The 17,952-nt window shown below is 37.6% G+C and overlaps 1 long non-coding RNA gene across 1 annotated transcript; it reads right to left on the bottom strand.

The window, feature by feature from the left end:
- Window positions 1–5,063: 5,063 nt before the first annotated feature.
- On the bottom strand, window positions 5,064–8,306 carry LOC131002316 (uncharacterized). Its single transcript, XR_009094255.1, has 3 exons — window positions 8,024–8,306; window positions 5,834–5,896; window positions 5,064–5,325 (listed from the first exon to the last, which is right to left on the bottom strand). It is a non-coding gene; the product is annotated as an uncharacterized LOC131002316 (long non-coding RNA).
- Between the last annotated feature and the right edge of the window lie 9,646 nt (window positions 8,307–17,952).

Here is a 17,952-nt window from a genome sequence, read left to right as displayed (position 1 = left end):
CGGCTAACACTGGTGCCGTAGTTAACTTCTCCTTAAGTTCTTGGAAGCTCTTCTCGCACTCCTCTGTCCAAGAAAATTTTATTCCCTTCCTGAGTAGTTGCGTCATTGGCCTTGCAATTTTGGAAAATCCTTCCATAAACCTCCTATAGTAACCTGCCAATCCTAAGAAACTTCTTATCTCATTAGGGTTAGTAGGCGATTTCCATTCGCGCACTGCTTGCACTTTTTCAGGGTCCACTTTAATCCCTTCTGATGATACAATATGTCCTAAAAACGTGACTTCGCTGAGCCAAAATTCACACTTGCTGAATTTGGCATAAAGGCGCTCTGTCCTCAACGTTTCTAGAACAATTCTCAGATGTTCCTCATGGTCTTTATCGTTCTTCGAGTAGATCAGGATGTCATCTATGAATACCAAGACAAATTTGTCTAAATACGGATGAAACACTCGATTCATGAGGTCCATGAACACGGCTGGCGCATTAGTTAGCCCGAATGGCACAACTACAAATTCGTAGTGGCCATACCTAGTTCGAAATGCCGTCTTAGGTACGTCTTCTGGTCGAATCTTCAGCTGGTGATAACCAGACCGCAAATCAATCTTCGAGAACACGCTTGCTCCCTTGAGCTGGTCGAAGAGGTCATCTATCCTTGGTAAAGGATATTTGTTCTTCAGTGTCACTTTATTCAGTTCCCTATAGTCTATGCACATTCTCAATGTGCCATCCTTTTTCTTCACAAAAAGTACAGGTGCACCCCAAGGTGATACACTTGGCCTAATGAATCCAAGTTCCAAAAGTTCTTGCAGTTGTATCTTGAGTTCTTCCAATTCTTTAGGAGCCATCCGGTATGGTGCCTTCGAAATGGGAGCTGCCCCGGGCTCCAAATCAATGGTAAACTCAATTGGTCTGTCCGGTGGTGGCCCTGGCAGAATCTCTGGAAATACATCTGAAAAGTCCCGTACAATTGCTACATCTTCTATACTCTTTTCAGTACCCAGTTCTCCGTGCAAGTATACGAGGTAAGCTGGGTATCCCTTCTTCATCATTTTTGTTGCTTGTAGGGCGGAGATGATCATCTTTCTTCTTCCCATATTAATTCCGTGGAAATGTGACGGCTCCCTTCCTGGGGGTCGAAACAATATCTGTCTTTCGTTACAAAGGATGGTGGCATAGTTCTCGGCTAGCCAGTCCATTCCTAGGATTATGTCCACATCTCCCATCGGTATAACATAGGAGTTGTTTACTACAATCTTGTGTGACCCTATGTTCAGTTCTAGGTTCAAGCACACATGATCTACTGTCGTCATCCCTCCTATAGGTGATGATATACTCAACTCCTGGTCAGCTCTTTCTATTTTAAGTTTTAATGTGTCAACACATGTACTTGAAATGAAAGTATGCGATGCGCCCGTATCAAATAGAAGTACAACAGGAGTATTGAGTAGCATGCCCATACCTGCCAGGTTTCCCTGGTTGTTCTCGGGCTGCTTCTGCCTTATAGCATAGGCTCTAGCATGACGAGGTTTTTCATGTTGTTTCTGTTGTCGCTGCTGTTGTTGGCGGGCCTGTTGCTGATACGGTTGTTGAGGTTGTGGTTGGTACTGTAGCTGTTGGTGCTGCTGTGGCTGCTGACATTGTGGTTGCTGCCTTGGGTATGGTTGGGGCAAAGCTTGGATTGCTCGCAGAGGTGGAGCCTGGATAGGTGGGTTTGGTCTTGAACTCGTTCCATGTTGCTTATTCGGGCACCGGTTTGCATAGTGCCCCTTCTGGTTACAGATATAGCAACTATCACTGCCGGCCTTACAGATTCCCACATGATTTTTGTTACATTTGGAGCAATGTGGGGCACTCTGTTGGTTATTTCCCATCTGTTTCGGTGCACTCTGACCTCCATAGCCCTGTGACTGGAAGACCCGTCCCTGCCATGGCCTCTTCTCGCTTTGGTTCGGGTTACTGTTGTCCCATCTCCTCTTCCCTTTGAAATTCTGATTATGATTTTGATCATGTAGAGGTGCTGGAGCAGGTACAGTTGCAAGTCTTTCTCCTGGCATGGCTGCCTCAATGTCTAACGCTCGGCTGAGCGACTCAGTGTAAGACAATCCTCCATGGCTTGCCAAGGCCATCCTAATCTCGTGCCTTAGACCAGCACAAAACTTTTCAGCCATCTTCTCATCTGTGTCAACTTGTTCCGGCGCATATCTAGACATATCGCAGAACATCCTGTCGTATTGAGTTACTGACATCTTCCCTTGCTTTAGATTGTAAAATTCAGCTTCCTTCTTCTTGCGGTAGCTCTTGGGTATATACTTGTCATATATACCGACTTTGAATTGTTCCCAAGTCAGGTTTTCTAACTGCTCTGCTGTCATCGTTTTCATCCTTGCTTCCCACCAGAAATCAGCTGACCCAGTCAACTGAAAGGACATACAAGTCAAACGTTCTTGGTCGGTGCAACGCAGGAAGTTGAAAATGCGTTCAATAGCGCGGACCCAAGTTTCAGCTTCTGCCGGGTCTCCTGTCCCGTTGAAGGTAGGTGGGTTCTGTCGCAAGAATAATTCCTCAATCCGTCGTTCTGGCTGAACAGGTGGTTGAACTATTTCTGGTTCTGGCCCTGTTTCTGGGCCTCTTCTTTCATTTCGGGGAATCCTGCCCCCTCCTCTTGGTCGTCCTCGTTTTGGCGGCATTCTATTAGGTCAAAACACAAGTTGTCAACGCATTAAAATGCAATAAGGACATACTATCATTTCTATAGTTACTCCTTAACTCATCGAGTTCTGCTCCTGCTAAAACTTAAGCGAACATATAATTAAAACATAGCGGGATGACTTGCCGAGAAAGACCAATAAGGTCACCATATATAACATAGGGAAAATTGCCTCAATGAGGACTTTACATCGTCATAAAAGTCTAGATTCAAAGACCTATCTAAGTACCACATACCTAACGAAGCCATCACAAAACGTACTCAGTCACGGAACGCCCCAAGGTTTCGCGTCTCCGTACTAATACTAGTCAAAATAACTAAGCCAACATAGGGGCATACAAAAGCATCGAAATGATCATCGTTTTCGAAATACACAAATAACATCCTACTAAATGCACAAGAGATTGTCTGTATGCATTACGTGCTTGACCCTTGGGTTGAAGCATACATGTCTGACTGATTTAATCTGATGAGTATCTGTTTGTCCTTGGGTCACAGAAAATCTACCAACAGCTAGTAGATCGCAATGATTCAAATCACAAATGGCAATTAGACAAAGTGTTTCAATGATTTGCCAAACAATTGAAAATGAATAACCATAGGGTAGAAATGAATTGACTGAAAGGTCGAAACGAAATGACCTAATAGTCTGAACCCGTTTGGCTTTTCAGATGAAGGTTTAAATTATATAGGTTTAAAGACCTATATATGACGACTACTGAGATTTTGGCCATGTGGACTGGCCAGGTCCGACACAACTACTTCTCAGTCACTCGGAAATACTTTTCCGAACTTGGCAACTCTTGTTCCTTGGCTGCAAAAGGTATATTTGGTCTAAAATCACCACTTTCTTCTTAATATCTTGAACATGTCCTTGAGAATATTCTAGAGCTTCTCAAACTTGGAGTCTACCTCCTAGTTTAATGCAATCCTTAAACATCTTCTATAGGCGAAATAAGGTAGGCTCGACCTTACTCAACAATGTTCCTCTATATGATCTTAAAGTAGTACTTCTAGTACTTAGTGTTTCTTCACATAGCGCTTGAAATGCAACCATATAATTTGAAGCACCCTTTCATTTTATTGCAAAAACCTTTTGAATCATCACGCATTCAATAAGGAAATAGCTTTTGCTCATCTGAGCACATTTATAGGTTATGTGTCTCCATGTGTAATGCTAAGTCATAGAATGACCTTAGTCAATGCTCTCATTGCGGTTACCAGACTAAATGCATAATCCAAGACGTTCTAACTGAGGCGATGTCTTCGATAGGTTAAGGTATATATATTTATCTTGAGTATATCCTTAGGGTCTCATTAAAATCTTAATTCATTTGTTTCAGCATTGATCCACTGTCAGCGCTTCTAGCTATTATTAAACTCTGAACCATCTTCGAGAACTTCTCTCGTCTTACACACTTGCGTAAACTTTTATGATCAATCATAATGGTTGGTAACTGCTAGTACCCATATCACATCTCGTCTTTCCAATTCGTAGTAGGTGATCGTAATCAATAGGGATTCTCAGTCATGTCCTTATCTATTGCGATAGGTACTGTAAGTAGAATGGTTCCGAATATCTGAAGCTATAAGCTGATAGTTTTAATCGTAATATTAACATCATATACAAAGCATTTTGACCCCTCGTATGTCTAACTCTGAAGTTCATTGATGAATCATGAAAGTTATCCTCAAGCCATAGCTAGTGATAATCGAGGCTAGAAGTGAGTCTCAACTTATTCGGGATTAGCTAACTGATTACATAAGTCGCACTCATCGCTATAAGCAATATCATACTTAAACTATCATCGAATAAGGCAATAGTCGATTAGGTGCTCCGTCTCACGTGAACAACCTGAATGAAAAACTATGCCTGCATCAGTGATTCGTGCATGGCACTCCGCTTGCACTGCTTTCATTGGATTCTCTTCCTCTTTCTTAGCTCTTCACCATGGCTATAGTGAAATATAACTGAGTTTCTAGCTTCTATTGTTCTTCTCGTAACAGTGATCATTCATTCTTAACGCATCTAAGTTCATTGAGATATCTAATCAATCAATAAAGCATAAAACTTGAATGTAAGCATCAGTACATTCATATAGAACGTGAACTTCTCAATGTTTTAAAACCATTACCACCTTCTTTCTTGCTGAGCATGACGATGTGATGAAGTGATGAGCTTTGGTTGACTGACTCATATATACTAGTGATCATACTAGAAAAATGGGCTAACTCTAGGGTTCAGAGCAAATGAACTGCTCTGATACCACTCTGTCACGACCGGTCCTAATTAAGGATAATTAAGCCGGGAAATCGTGGCTAATGGAGGGAGATTAGAAGCGGGGTAGAAAGGGGAATAATCAAACAAGAAAGGATCGTATTTCATCATTGTTAACAACATAGATATCTATAATATAACAGAGTTTTTGTCGTATAGACTCAAATAACTAACAAGTTCGGATAACTCCGACTTATCCAAAATAACATAAAACTTCTGAGTACGCAGCGGAATAAGGTTCTGATTACATGTATGAAGACATGTAACCCTAGAGTTCATTAATACATAATAAGACAAAAGAGTCCCGCTCGTCACTTCATCACCATCGGCAGCTGCTCAACCTGCACATTTAGAAATATATGCAGGGCTGAGTACAAAAGTACTCAGTGGGCACATATGCCTACTATGAAATATAACATGCTTCGTAAAGTTGTAAATTGTCATGCCATCATAAACAGTACAGCAAGGGAGTTTTTCTCTAAAAAGGCCCAAGCTTACTAAATTCATTTGTGATTCTTAAAGTCCGTCTGCAGACTAAGTTCTCTTGTAATCTATCATATCTGGAACTGTGTGCCGGAGAGGTGGCCACCTCTCACGGTCACTTGACCGGCCAACCCGCTAGATGACTCACGGTCACTGGTGTACACTAGCCCTGGCAGGATAGCTATCAACTGCTCAAGACCCGAATTCGATTACATGATTAAAGTCACATCAGATAGATATCATACTGAAATTTAAACATTTTATGGCAAGACAATATTTGAAATAACTTCAATTAATTTAGTCATGAAATAACTTGCTTGAACGTAACATTTAAACTCATTTGATATATATGAAAGTAATGCCCACCTGATAGCAAAGCTTTGCTACAGATTAGTGACTCCTTGACGAGCTCTTATTCTTGCGCTCGACCTTTAATCCGAGAAAATAACGTAAGACTTTAAATCGAGGGAAAATTCTCAATTAAATGAGAATGCGTAATTAAACTATGCATGAATCTCGTATGCATGAACTATTATTCTGAGATAATAATCAGGGAATTTCTATTGTTAATCCAGGCTATCGGATTTAAACAAAAGCTAAGTCTCGTCTCATGAAGCCGGATAATTAACAAAAATTAATCCGTTCTCTTCGGGGTGTTCTAATCCGTCAATTAAATAAACCCCGCTCCTCGTAGTCAATAGAAAATAAATACTTCAACTTATTCGCTTTATAATCTCATAATTAATCGGGCTTAATAAATAAGAACAAGTAATGTTATAAAATTAAAAAAAATAAAATAAAATAAAAAGGCTCAACATAAGGCACATAAGAATCACAATCAAACATCATCAAAACATGCTCTGCTTTTACACTGACTCAACTTCAAAATTTAATCTGTTCTGACTCCGACATCTCCTGGACTCGAGACTCATACCGAAAGAAAGATCTTCGAGTCTAGTTTCATATAAAAAAAAAATAGAGTCGAAAACTCCAAGTGGTTTGAGAGATATGACGTTTTTACCACGATCTACCATGTTCGGCAGTTTGAACAATCGAAAACTTGTATTTTTGAAAAATAGTAAACGTTGTCAAACTGGGCTCAACTTTGGTGGATATCTAAATAACACAATAAGGTTAATACCATAAAAATTTGGAAAGCTAGATCACCCAGGAAGCTACTGAAATAAATGACTCTTTTCTCTGTTCTCTGAAATTCTCAGTAGTAATGTGCAGTTTAGGTTTTACATTTTAAAGAAGTATCATACGAAGTTGGAATGGCTTGAAATTTTACCAGGGTACTCAAGACTCATGTAGGGACTTGCTATAAAATTTTCAAAGCTGTTAGACATCGACAAACCGTCGATCACAGTAGGTCAGTAGGCCTACGAAATTCATATTTATAAGTCCTTAAAAATAATTTATATAAATCAAGAAATAATAGTTTAATCCCAAAAATATTCATTAAAAGTCCATCCTAATTTAAATAAAGAACGGACCTCATTTAAAATAAATAGTCCCAAACTTGTTACGCACATATACTAAATCTTTCACGAAACATCCTTTAAAATAAACTTTGATACATAGAAAATAATTCAACAACTTGAGCTCTTAAGGGGTTGTTTTACAACAGACACCAAATCTACCTCGGATCTCCAAATGAGGCTCCAAAAGACATTCTGGAAACTAGACATTTCAAGGATCATTCTCCAATTTGAATCGAATGAAAAACAATTCAAACGAGCAAGATATGCCCTCTCAAAGATGGGTATTTAACAAGCAAAAATCTGTAAATTTCATATTTCCAGATTACAACCAAGTCAGTGGGCTTTCTTTAAAAATTCATATCTCCCTTTACAAAACTCCACTGGGAACCCCAAAGGTCAATCTGGAAACTAGGGAGAGATCATAACACTCTCCAGTTGGATTTACTCTAAGAACCTTCATGGTTTAGAAGATATGACTATCTAAAGTTCAGTGCACAAAAAGAGTTCAAGTTTGGCAGATTCAGAACATAAATCGGAAAAACCACTTTAAGCTTCACCAAAAATTCTAAAACTGAACAAGTAAGTTCCCAACATGTCAGTGAATATTCAGTAGAAAGATAGGCTTGAGAATCAAATATTTAAGTCGGCCTTTTCCACCTCAAAGTCGTAGGTTTGTAAAATCTACTGGATGGTACATGGAATAAGAACTAGATTTCAAGAATTTATACCGGTTGTTTCCCTTACTCAAAAATGGTGAGGCCGATGTCAAAAGAAAGATACGGGAGTCTAGAGTGACATATTCAAGTTTCAAAGGTTTTCACCGAGTGAAACTTTACTTATGATCTCCCAAAGATTGTTTACCAAAAATGTATTCCAGATGGGCAGTGATGTTTACAAATTCATAAATAAATCATGCGAGCTCTAAATATTCTGACATTTTACCAAAATATAGAAAATGTATGAAAGATGATACACAATTAATTTGGGAATTTTTGGGAACCGTTTGGATGGCTGGAATCGCCTTGCAAAACACTGCCGGAGCAGTGTGCTTATGGCAGATTCGCTGCCTTACCTCATGCACGGTTTTTCACCCAATAAACTCTAGCTTCGAGTGTTGGGGTACTACTGGACTGGAGCAGCTTGAAATCTTGGCAAAGTAGTTAAGCCAAGTCTTCCTTCTCTTTGTGATTGCTGGTGCGAAATGGAAGGAATGGGTGAAGTGTTGGAGTTGATGGGGAGCAAAGGTAGTGGAGATGGTGGGGAGCATAGGGTAGTGGAGTTGATGGAGTGGGGAACAAAATTAATGGAAAGAAAAAGAGAAGAAAAAGAAAGGAAAAAAATGTAGAGGAGAATTATTGATGTATTTTCTCTGTCTCGGTGATTCTGTAACTGTAAGATGGATCGTGTGCTCGTATATGCTTGATACTGTTTATTTAAATAAATCTCGTATTTCGACATGTGATTTCTCACTAAAACCGATAAATTATAAAATGAATCTAAATTAAATCCGTAGATTTAATTCGTTCGTTGTTCTGATATCTAAATTAAATCCGCAGATTTAATTAACTTCCTGAGTCGGAAATAATTCACGATCTGAGTAAAAATAAAATCAAATTTCATCTCGCTTAAATAAATAACGTGACTTTGCTAAGTCAGTTATAACTCTGAAATAATATCATTGACTGCTTTAACAATATAAATTCAGGATCATAAGCTGAATTCATATCAGAATAATATCTGTTTTCATTCACTCATGAACAAAAATACACACTCATTACTGGATTTAAAATATATAAAAGAGCGGGTCACTACAGTTAGAGAAATGAGTGAATAGTGATTCACTGCATTTGTTGTTATCTTTTCTATTATTCACTCGAACACATGTTTTCGTGTTATTAAAGGTTCAAATAAACAAAAGCGTCTGAGTAACCTATCGCGCTAAGGAAAGAGAATCATTGTCTTAAGTAGCAAAACACTGCAATCAGGTGGGCATTACTTTTACTATACGTATATAGAGATCCCCTGCGTGTCGTAGGCCTCTTATACGAATGAATGCATGAGATGATCTAACTGTTAATTTCAGTTTCATATATATATCAAATGAGTTTAAATGTTACGTTCAAGCAAGTTATTTCATGACAAAATCTTTGAGTTAAAGTTATTTCAAGTATTGTCTTGCCATAAAATGTTTAAATTTTAGTATGATATCTATCTGCTTTGGCTTTGCCAATGATGCAATCGAATTCGGGTCTTGAGCAGTTGATAGCTATCCTGCCAGGGCTAGTGTACACCAGTGACCGTGAGTCATCTAGCGGGTTGGCCGGTCAAGTGACCGTGAGAGGTGGCCACCTCTCCGGCACACAGTTCCAGATATGATAGATTACAAGAGAACTTAGTCTGTAGACGAACTTTAAGAATCACAAATGAACTTAGTAAGCTTGGGCCTTTTTAGCGAAAAACTCCCTTGCTGTACTGTTTATGATGGCATGACAATTTACAGTTTTGAAGCATGTATTTTTATACCTAGGCATACGTGCCCACTGAGTGCTTTTGTACTCAGCCCTGCATATGTTTTCTAAATGTGCAGGTTGAGCTGATGTGATGATGGTGCTGCAATGAGCGGAGTCTCCAGGGTTGTTAATAAATAGTTAACCTGTCTAGAATATGTCTTCATACATATGTCTAGCTACTTTCCGCTGCAAGATGTTGTTGATGTTATAGTATGTTATGTCATACTTTGAGTCTTAAGAGAATGGTTTCATATGATGTATAACTTGATTAATGATATTAATTAAGTTTTATGCTGTCTTTCATAGACTATTTTCAATTGAGTATTCATGAATAAAAATGACGAGTTTTATTAAGATGAGTAAGTGTTACGGCTATAAATGACGCCCCTTTTCTTCCCCTTCTTCTTTAACCCCATCCCTAGTCGTAGATCACTCGGCTTAACTATCCTTAGTTAGGGCGGGCTGTGACAAAGTGGTATCAGAGCGAAGGAAAGCTCTGAATTATAAGTCTTGAGTTTAGTCTAGAATGAGTCACTAGACTAATAGTTATTAACAACCGTGAGCTCAGCGCACCATCACACCAGACTCAACGAGGTATGTAAAATTTCAAAGTTTATTTGACATTAAATTTTGAAGAGCATGATGTTGAGGTTATATGATGAGTTATGATGTTACACTTTGAAGGTGCATAGTTTGAGTTTGAGGATGACAACATAATTAATAATGAGTTATTATGTTGTAAGAGCATATGTTGACGTTACATGATGAATCATGAGAGCGTTTATATCATATGATGTTATATGATTGAGGATGCATAATTATGAGTTATGATGTGATGTATTTGAGATGTTTTGTGATGAGAATTGTTTGAGCAATTGTGATAAGTCACGATGATTTAGATGAAGGAATCTAATGTCATTGTTAAGAGAGATTTTTTTTCTAAGTAGAAGGATGAAATGAGAACTTAGAGCTAAAGCTTGAGAGAATTAGCAATTGCTTTAAGTACTTGTTGGTTTGAGTTATGAGTTTGAGTTATGAGCTTGAGTATAATAGCATGATTAATGATGAGTTATTAGCATGTTGCAATGAGATATTGTACGATATGTTGAGTTGTTTTGTGACGCGAGTTTTGCTCACGCAACCTTAATGGTACTTGAGGAGGTATCATGAGCCATAGTCTTTGGAGATGGCTTTGAGAGAAAATTGTTGAGTTGTCTTACTGAGTCACGATGATTTAGATTAAGGGATCTAATATCATTGTTTAGAGAGATTCCCTACTGAGTAAAGATGGGACGAGATGAGAATTTAGATGTTTTGAGCTTGAGTTTTAAGATAACAGTACTACTTAGTAGGAGTTTTGCTAAGTTATGTTTTGTTTATTTCTGTTGCTGGAGCCAAGTAGAGTTAGTTCCTAGAGTCACCTTTAAGTTCTCCTTATAGGTTGGCCAGGACTGTTGGCACTGCACGAAAGTGGACTGTTGTGAGATCGAACTCAGGGAAGATCGGATACGAGGACGAGGCGTACAGTATGTGGTACAGAAATACCCTAGCAGATTTTCAAACACATGTTCATAGACTATGAAAGGATGAGAAAGAGCCAAGGAAGGCTAGGGTTGAAAGGATGAGAAGTAGCCAAGGAGGGCTAGAGTTGATGAGAATGAGAAGAGAAGCCGATGTAGGCTAGAGCTAAGGATGATCTTGAGAGTATGAGCAGTACACCCTTGTTTTTGATTAGTTTCAATTATATTGCGATGTATATAACTTACTTAGGAGATATTGATACTTGAGCTTTTGACATGCTGATAGATAAGCATGCGAATATAGTACCCTACTGATGTTAAATAGATGGATGTTCCTAGTGTGCTAAAGTAGCAACTAGATGAGTTAACTGGTAACAATTACCGTAGGAAGTCCAAACCGAGACATAGCACCATTAATGGTGTCGGTTTAGAAGGGACATTACGATAGATACTATGGTTTTTGTAGGGTTTATATAACCCCTTTATGTAAGTCCTCTAAAAAGAGGCATTCTACTGATGGATATATATTAGGTTGACCAGAGTGGTCTTTTTGTTAGCATTTCGTGAGTGCTTATTGCCTTACAGATGAATGTTAAGGTGACCGTGAAGGTTTCCTTAAAGTTGAGTTAGTAAATTGAACTTGAGTTTCGAGGATGCTTAGAGCGTTGGTCGAGTTGAGTTTTCCTTTTGTGATTTCAAAAAAATGCCTCAAAGATATCATCAAGAGTGTGATGTGAAGGATAGGCGGGATAATACTCCGCCACCACCACCGCAACATGAGAGGAGAGTCGAAAAATATTGAACTTTCGAAACAAGAGTCTAGAACATAGGACCCTGAGTTTAAGCTTTTAGCTTGCTGGTATCAACTTAAGTTTTGTTATGTATAGTATTATGAGGGTTTAGAAGACACAGAATTTCCAAGTTCGGGATAGTATATCCCGTGTGACTGGGGAGTGATTATGTTGGACCTGGCCAGTCCGCATGATCCAAATCTCAGTAGACGTGTTTTGGGTTTATAAACCCATGTGTTTCAACTTTCGGTTGAAAAGCCAGATGGGTTCTTACTCTAGGTCATTTTTGTTCGACCTGGTAGTTACTTCATTCTACCCTCTGGTCATTCATTTGAGTCTCTTGAAACAATTTGTTTTGATGTCATTCTAGGGTTGAACTCTTACAACTTTTGAGTTATCCTAGTAGATTCTCTTGATGTATAAGACTAGTGAGAGGCACGTCAGAGGACTTTAACACCCGAGCAACTGGTAAACTACACCTGAGAACAATTCAAGGCTACTCTTGAGAAATATGTACCGAGGAGTACAGTAAGCAGCGAGAGACTTATTATCGAAGTTTGATTCAAGGAAAGAAATCGATTGTAGAGTATAATTGAGAACTCTGTGAGCTATCACGTTCGCTCATCAGAAGATGGATACTGATGAAGAGATGTTTGAGTTTTAAGTGCTGGTTTAAGGCAGGACTTTAAGGTAGTATGGGCAAGATATTGGATGCACCAGTTAGAATCCTGTTTAATACAAGAGCCTTGCATTCTTTAAGTGTTTGAAGCATGTTACCTTCAAACTCGAACCAAAACGAGCTAGTCCCAAGTTGAGAGTAATCACTCTTGTAGGAAGAGCTACTACAGTTTCTCACATGATTTCTAAATTAGAATTTGAGTTAGGACCACTAAAGATGAAAACAAGAACCTTGCACTTAATGCCTATGTGGAACGTAGACATTATTCTAAGGATGGAGTAAATTGAGTATATGATGTCAATTGATGATTTTGATATGAGTTAGTTTAATAAAATTAGGGATATGTGTATCTATGCTCTAATTTGTAAATTGATGGGTTATATGTGAGATTAATTGGCTAAGATTGATAGATCTATGAATGGATTAAAGTATCATGTGTGTTTATTAAATTTCAAAGAGTTTACTTTAATAAAAATCAGGACTTTTTGCCTATGTGTTATTTAAGTGATTTTGGCTTAAGATATATGTATTTGAGCATGATATTAGTGTATAATTATGTTTGAGTAAGTCTTTTGTTGGCTAAGAAATTTTTGACTTAGTTTAGTTTGTATGAGTTTTTGAGTTTTCATATTTTGAGAAGTCGATGATTGATAAAATGAGGTCTAATTGCTTTATGACCATTATGTGAAAGTTTGTCATGTTTTATTAAGAGTTTTATGATGATACATGAAGTTTCATTAGAGTTTAGTTTACATGATAAAAGGGAATCTATATGTGTATAATGATTTATATGATGAATGAGATCATGTTTGAGTATTTGAGTAATTTTGAGCACGAAAATGAGAAGAGAATTTTAATGATGCGTTCGTTGAAATGTTTTACTTGAGATTTGAGGTTATGATGTAAGAAGAGAGTCAAGATTGAGTATGATGAGTATTATAATGTGCTTGAATGTTTTCAAGTGCTATATGTGTTTAAAATGAGCTTTGATTGGTTTTCTTTGAAGGGATGTTGAGTTGAGCATTTAAGAGTTTGAGATGAGATTTTGGTGAATTTCGTAGGCCTACGGACCTACTGTTATCGACGGTTTTTAGATGTCTAATAGCTTTGAAAATTTTATAGCAAATCCCTACATGAGTCTTAAGCACACCGGTAAAATTTCAAGTCATTTGGACTTCGTTTACTATTTTTTATAAAATACAAAACCTAAACTGCACATTACTACCGAGAATTTCAGAGAACAGAAGAAAGAGTCATTCATTTCAGTAGCTTCCTGTGTGATCTAGATTTCAAAATTTTTATGGTATTAACCTTATAGTGTTAGCTAGATATCCACCAAAGTTGAGCTCAGTTTGACAACGTTTACTATTTTTTAAAAAATCCAAGTTTTCGATTGCTCAAAACTACCGAATATGGTAGACTGTAGTAAAACAGTCATATCTCCTACAATACTTGGAGTTTTTGACTCTACTTTTTTATATGAAACTAGACTCGAAGATCTTTCTTTTGGTATGAGTCTCGAGTCCAGGAGGTGTCGGAGTCAGAACAGGTTAGATTTTGAAGTTGAGTCAATGTAAAAACAAAGCATGTTTTGATAATGTTTGATTGTGTTTTTCTTATGGGCCTTAGGTGATTGTGTTGTCTATGTGTTTGAATGAGATTAGACGAGCCTTATATGAGAGACAAATCGAGACTTGGAACCATGATTTTCTTGAAACCTATCCTTGAACTTAAGGATTTGAGATGAGTGGAGAGTTTATATAGAGTTGAGTAAGGAGATAGAATATGAGATAGAGCATAAGTTTCCTTTCATGTCTCTGATAATCATAAGTTTTGATGTCGAGTCTAGAATAGTATCTCTAGACTTCTAAGAATGTCAGTAACCCTCAGCTCGCCGTCACACTGCCGCAACAAAGGTACGATAATAGTTTCAAAAATATACATATATGTATTTCAGATGTTATGAAAGTTTTTCAAGAAAATGTGCGCCTTATGTTTACGATGCTATGTGAATGCTTTTTGTCGTGTTTGGGACTACCCGAACCCATAACGACTCAATGAATGTATTTCGTGTTTGGGACAACCCGAGCCCTTAACGAATCAATGTATGTATGTATGTATGGTCGAGTTAGATTCCTTGAATCTTTCCGGCATAAGCAAAGTTTTCATGAAAGGGACATTAAATGTCCATATATGTTAAGGTTTCAAAAGAAACAGAAGTATGTATGTATGAATAAATGAAAAAGCTTTATGTTGTCGTTTTAGGCTAGCTGCCTATACGATTAGAATAATGGGTCCTCTTACAAACCGTTTGAGTACCACCCAAGAATGCTTTGAGAATGTTAATCGTGATAGCACCGCTTGATCGATTTAAGTAAAGACTGATAAGATAGAAATGTTTAACATAGAGATGTTACAACATAGAGGCAATGCTTTAAGACTAAGGATTCACTTGAGCTATTTCAATAGCGGTGAGATTAAGTTTTTCACATAAGAACTTATGTTGCTTATGATTATGATGTTAGTCATGATAGCTTGGCTAGAACAACATAGAATGGACTTTCATGGTATCAATAACTTATGATGAAACACTTATTAGTAAGTGCTTTAAGTTAGAAGTTGACTTAGAGCTTTATAAGAGATAAGAAGTTGACATGATTGGGGGCGAAGCTCCCATTTGACTGAGTGATTCATTGTGCTGGGTCTGGTCAGCCCATATAACTAAGATCTCGGTGATTGTCAATTAGGATTTTGACCTTGAGTAGGGCGTCATCCCAATGTATAGACTCACACTATGTAGTTGTCACAATAAGATCTTATTTTACCACGATAAGCACAGTAATTACTAGAATGACTTAGTTTGTTGTCAGTTCTCGAAGTACTAGAAGGTGATATTCTCACAGTTAGAAAGATACACTAAGCATCAACCTATCTTTTGACCGATAGTCGGTAGAAACAAAGCAACTTCTGGAATCCCAAGTGGAGAACCAGGACAGATAACTAGTATGATAGAGTTTTCAACAAAATTTCAGGACGTGCTCCAAATGTGGTGGACACTTATGAGAAACGCGTGAAGGAGTTCGCAAACGAATGGCGTCATGAGATATTCAATTCCCCTACCAAGCCAAAGAAATATTACGTAGGAGCAACCAACGAGCAAGACTCTCACCATCGAATCACTGCTACCAAGGGAGAATGGGAAGACTCCGACACAATCTGGATATACACCACCTCAAGATGTGGTGAAAGAAAGAAAATGGAATGAAGAAAACAACAGAAAAATTCGAGAATAGAAAAAGAACTTTAGAATAAGACTTAAGATCCAACCCAACCTCAAAGCCAACAACCTCACACTAGAAGGGTGATTGTTTCGGCTAAAGTGTCAAAAGCTCCATCAATAGGAAGCAAGTATTTGTTTTAAACTTCAGAGAACTTGAGCACTATGTCTCATTAGCCCCAAAGTTGAATTACTTGACTTATGACTTAGAACTCGTTGTGGTTGTGCACGTGTTGGAAATTTGGAGATACTATCTCTACGGAGTTAAGTGTGAGGTCCTTATAGCTGACAAGAATTTGAAGTGCTTTTTCGAGCAAAGAGATTTCAATGTAAGACAACAGAGACGATTCGAATTAGTGAAGATTTATGATGGTACCATCAATTGGAAATTAAGATAAGATGTTTCACCACTAAATATGAAGTACTGATTGGTGATTGCCTTATTCGGTTTAGTAATTGTTCACCATCCGGAGACAATATCAAGCTGTGTAGTTGCATCAAGAGTTAAGTGTGAATTGCAAGAAAGGATTATGAAAGCACGAAATGAAAATGGATATTGGTGAGAAAATGGTCTCGCCTCAAGAATAAGAAAAACGAAAGGATTCACGAAAGTCAGGAATAGTGCACTAATGGTTAGTGGAGGATTGTGGATGTATACACTGAATATTAAGTCTCGCAGTTAAGAAAGTATGTGATTAAGAAATATGAGATAGTCCAAGCTCAAGGCGTAAGTTATGAAGAGAAATCAGTTTAGTGACTAGATTGTAAGGTTCAAGTATTACGAGGCAATAATGCTGTTCTCGTCATGTAGTGGAACCATCACAGGATGGAAAAGGCTACAAAAGAGATGAATGAAACGAATGACTAGTATCACAAGCTAGAATACCAGGTGTGCAAATTTCGGGACGAAATTTATTTTAAGGGGGGTAGTATGTAATGCCCCGCTCTTTTAAATACATATTAGATTAAATATGTGCATTAGTTATAAAATTCTTTTAATTATTTATGGTGATTATTTTGTTCAGATAATATTATTTCAGCAAAAGTCTGTATAAGAGATACAGAGCTGCGATTTAATATTCAGTCATGAATGAAACCAATAATTAAATTTATTGGTTTAACTATACGTTTGAGACTTTGTTTTACCAGTTTATTGATTTAATCAATATTATTAGAAAATTTAGATTTATAACCGATTTTATAAATCGTGTTATTTAAATCAAATTGCTAGAATTATAACTTGAGATCATATGCATAATAATTTTATTATTTCGCGTTATATGTGTTAAGGTATTAAGTCGCGAATTAATTCCGACTTTCACGTATTAAATCTCAAGATTGAGGATTTAATTTATATAAATACGACAAGTATTTAATTAGCAGGAATTGGAAAATTATTACAGAAACGAATAAGAACTAGGAGAAACTAGATCACGGAAAATCAAAATCCTACTACACGTATGTCTCGATTTTTCATCCAACACATCAATTCCTACACTATTCCACCTTCTCCTTCAACGCAACATCATACTGCAACAAGTTTTTCAAGGTCTCAATATCTTCCATGCAATCCAAAAAGCCAAGATATGAGGAAAAGAAGATCACGAAAGAAACAAAATTTTCAAAGATGGCATGCTCAACCTTCCCCTCCAATTCAAGATTTCTGACTTCAAAGATTTGCAGATTTCTAGCAAATCTTATTTTTTTCAAAAGTGTAGATTTGCAGCTGACTTTCCTTCCAACTCCCTACGCCAAAAATTCCATTATCATTACCCCAATTGTCGCATAAATTCATCTATAAATTCACTCGATTGATTCAGCTTCAAATCAATAAACTTCAATTATCATTTCAGTACTCATCACTCCCGCAAAAGCATTGTAGTGAAAACCTTAATTTCTTCATTGCAAGAGCTCAAGTGAGCTCCCTTCGCCGGACCGTTTATTCGCCGACCGGTCACTAGGCTCTGAACCGAGAACGTGTACTCGTTCCTCCATCTTCAGGTTACCAAACCCAACAATCGAAAGGCCGAAACCTTCTCTATATTTTCCCGACCAAAGGCCACAATATCCTTCGGAGGCCAACGTCGAATTCCCGACTTAGCCATCGGCCAACTTACGGCCTTCGTTTCTCACTATCCTTACGACGAAAAAGGATCAAGAAACCACCGTTGTGTAGCCTGATCTATCTCGCACGAGGAAAACTAAGTCGTAGACCTTCGCGGCT

The sequence above is a fragment of the Salvia miltiorrhiza genome, unplaced genomic scaffold (assembly GCF_028751815.1).
Source record: "Salvia miltiorrhiza cultivar Shanhuang (shh) unplaced genomic scaffold, IMPLAD_Smil_shh fragScaff_scaffold_107_1, whole genome shotgun sequence".
Classification (NCBI taxonomy): domain Eukaryota; kingdom Viridiplantae; phylum Streptophyta; class Magnoliopsida; order Lamiales; family Lamiaceae; genus Salvia; species Salvia miltiorrhiza.
The sequence above is the reverse complement of the archived record's forward strand: the minus strand, read 5'-3'. Positions and strand labels throughout refer to the sequence as shown.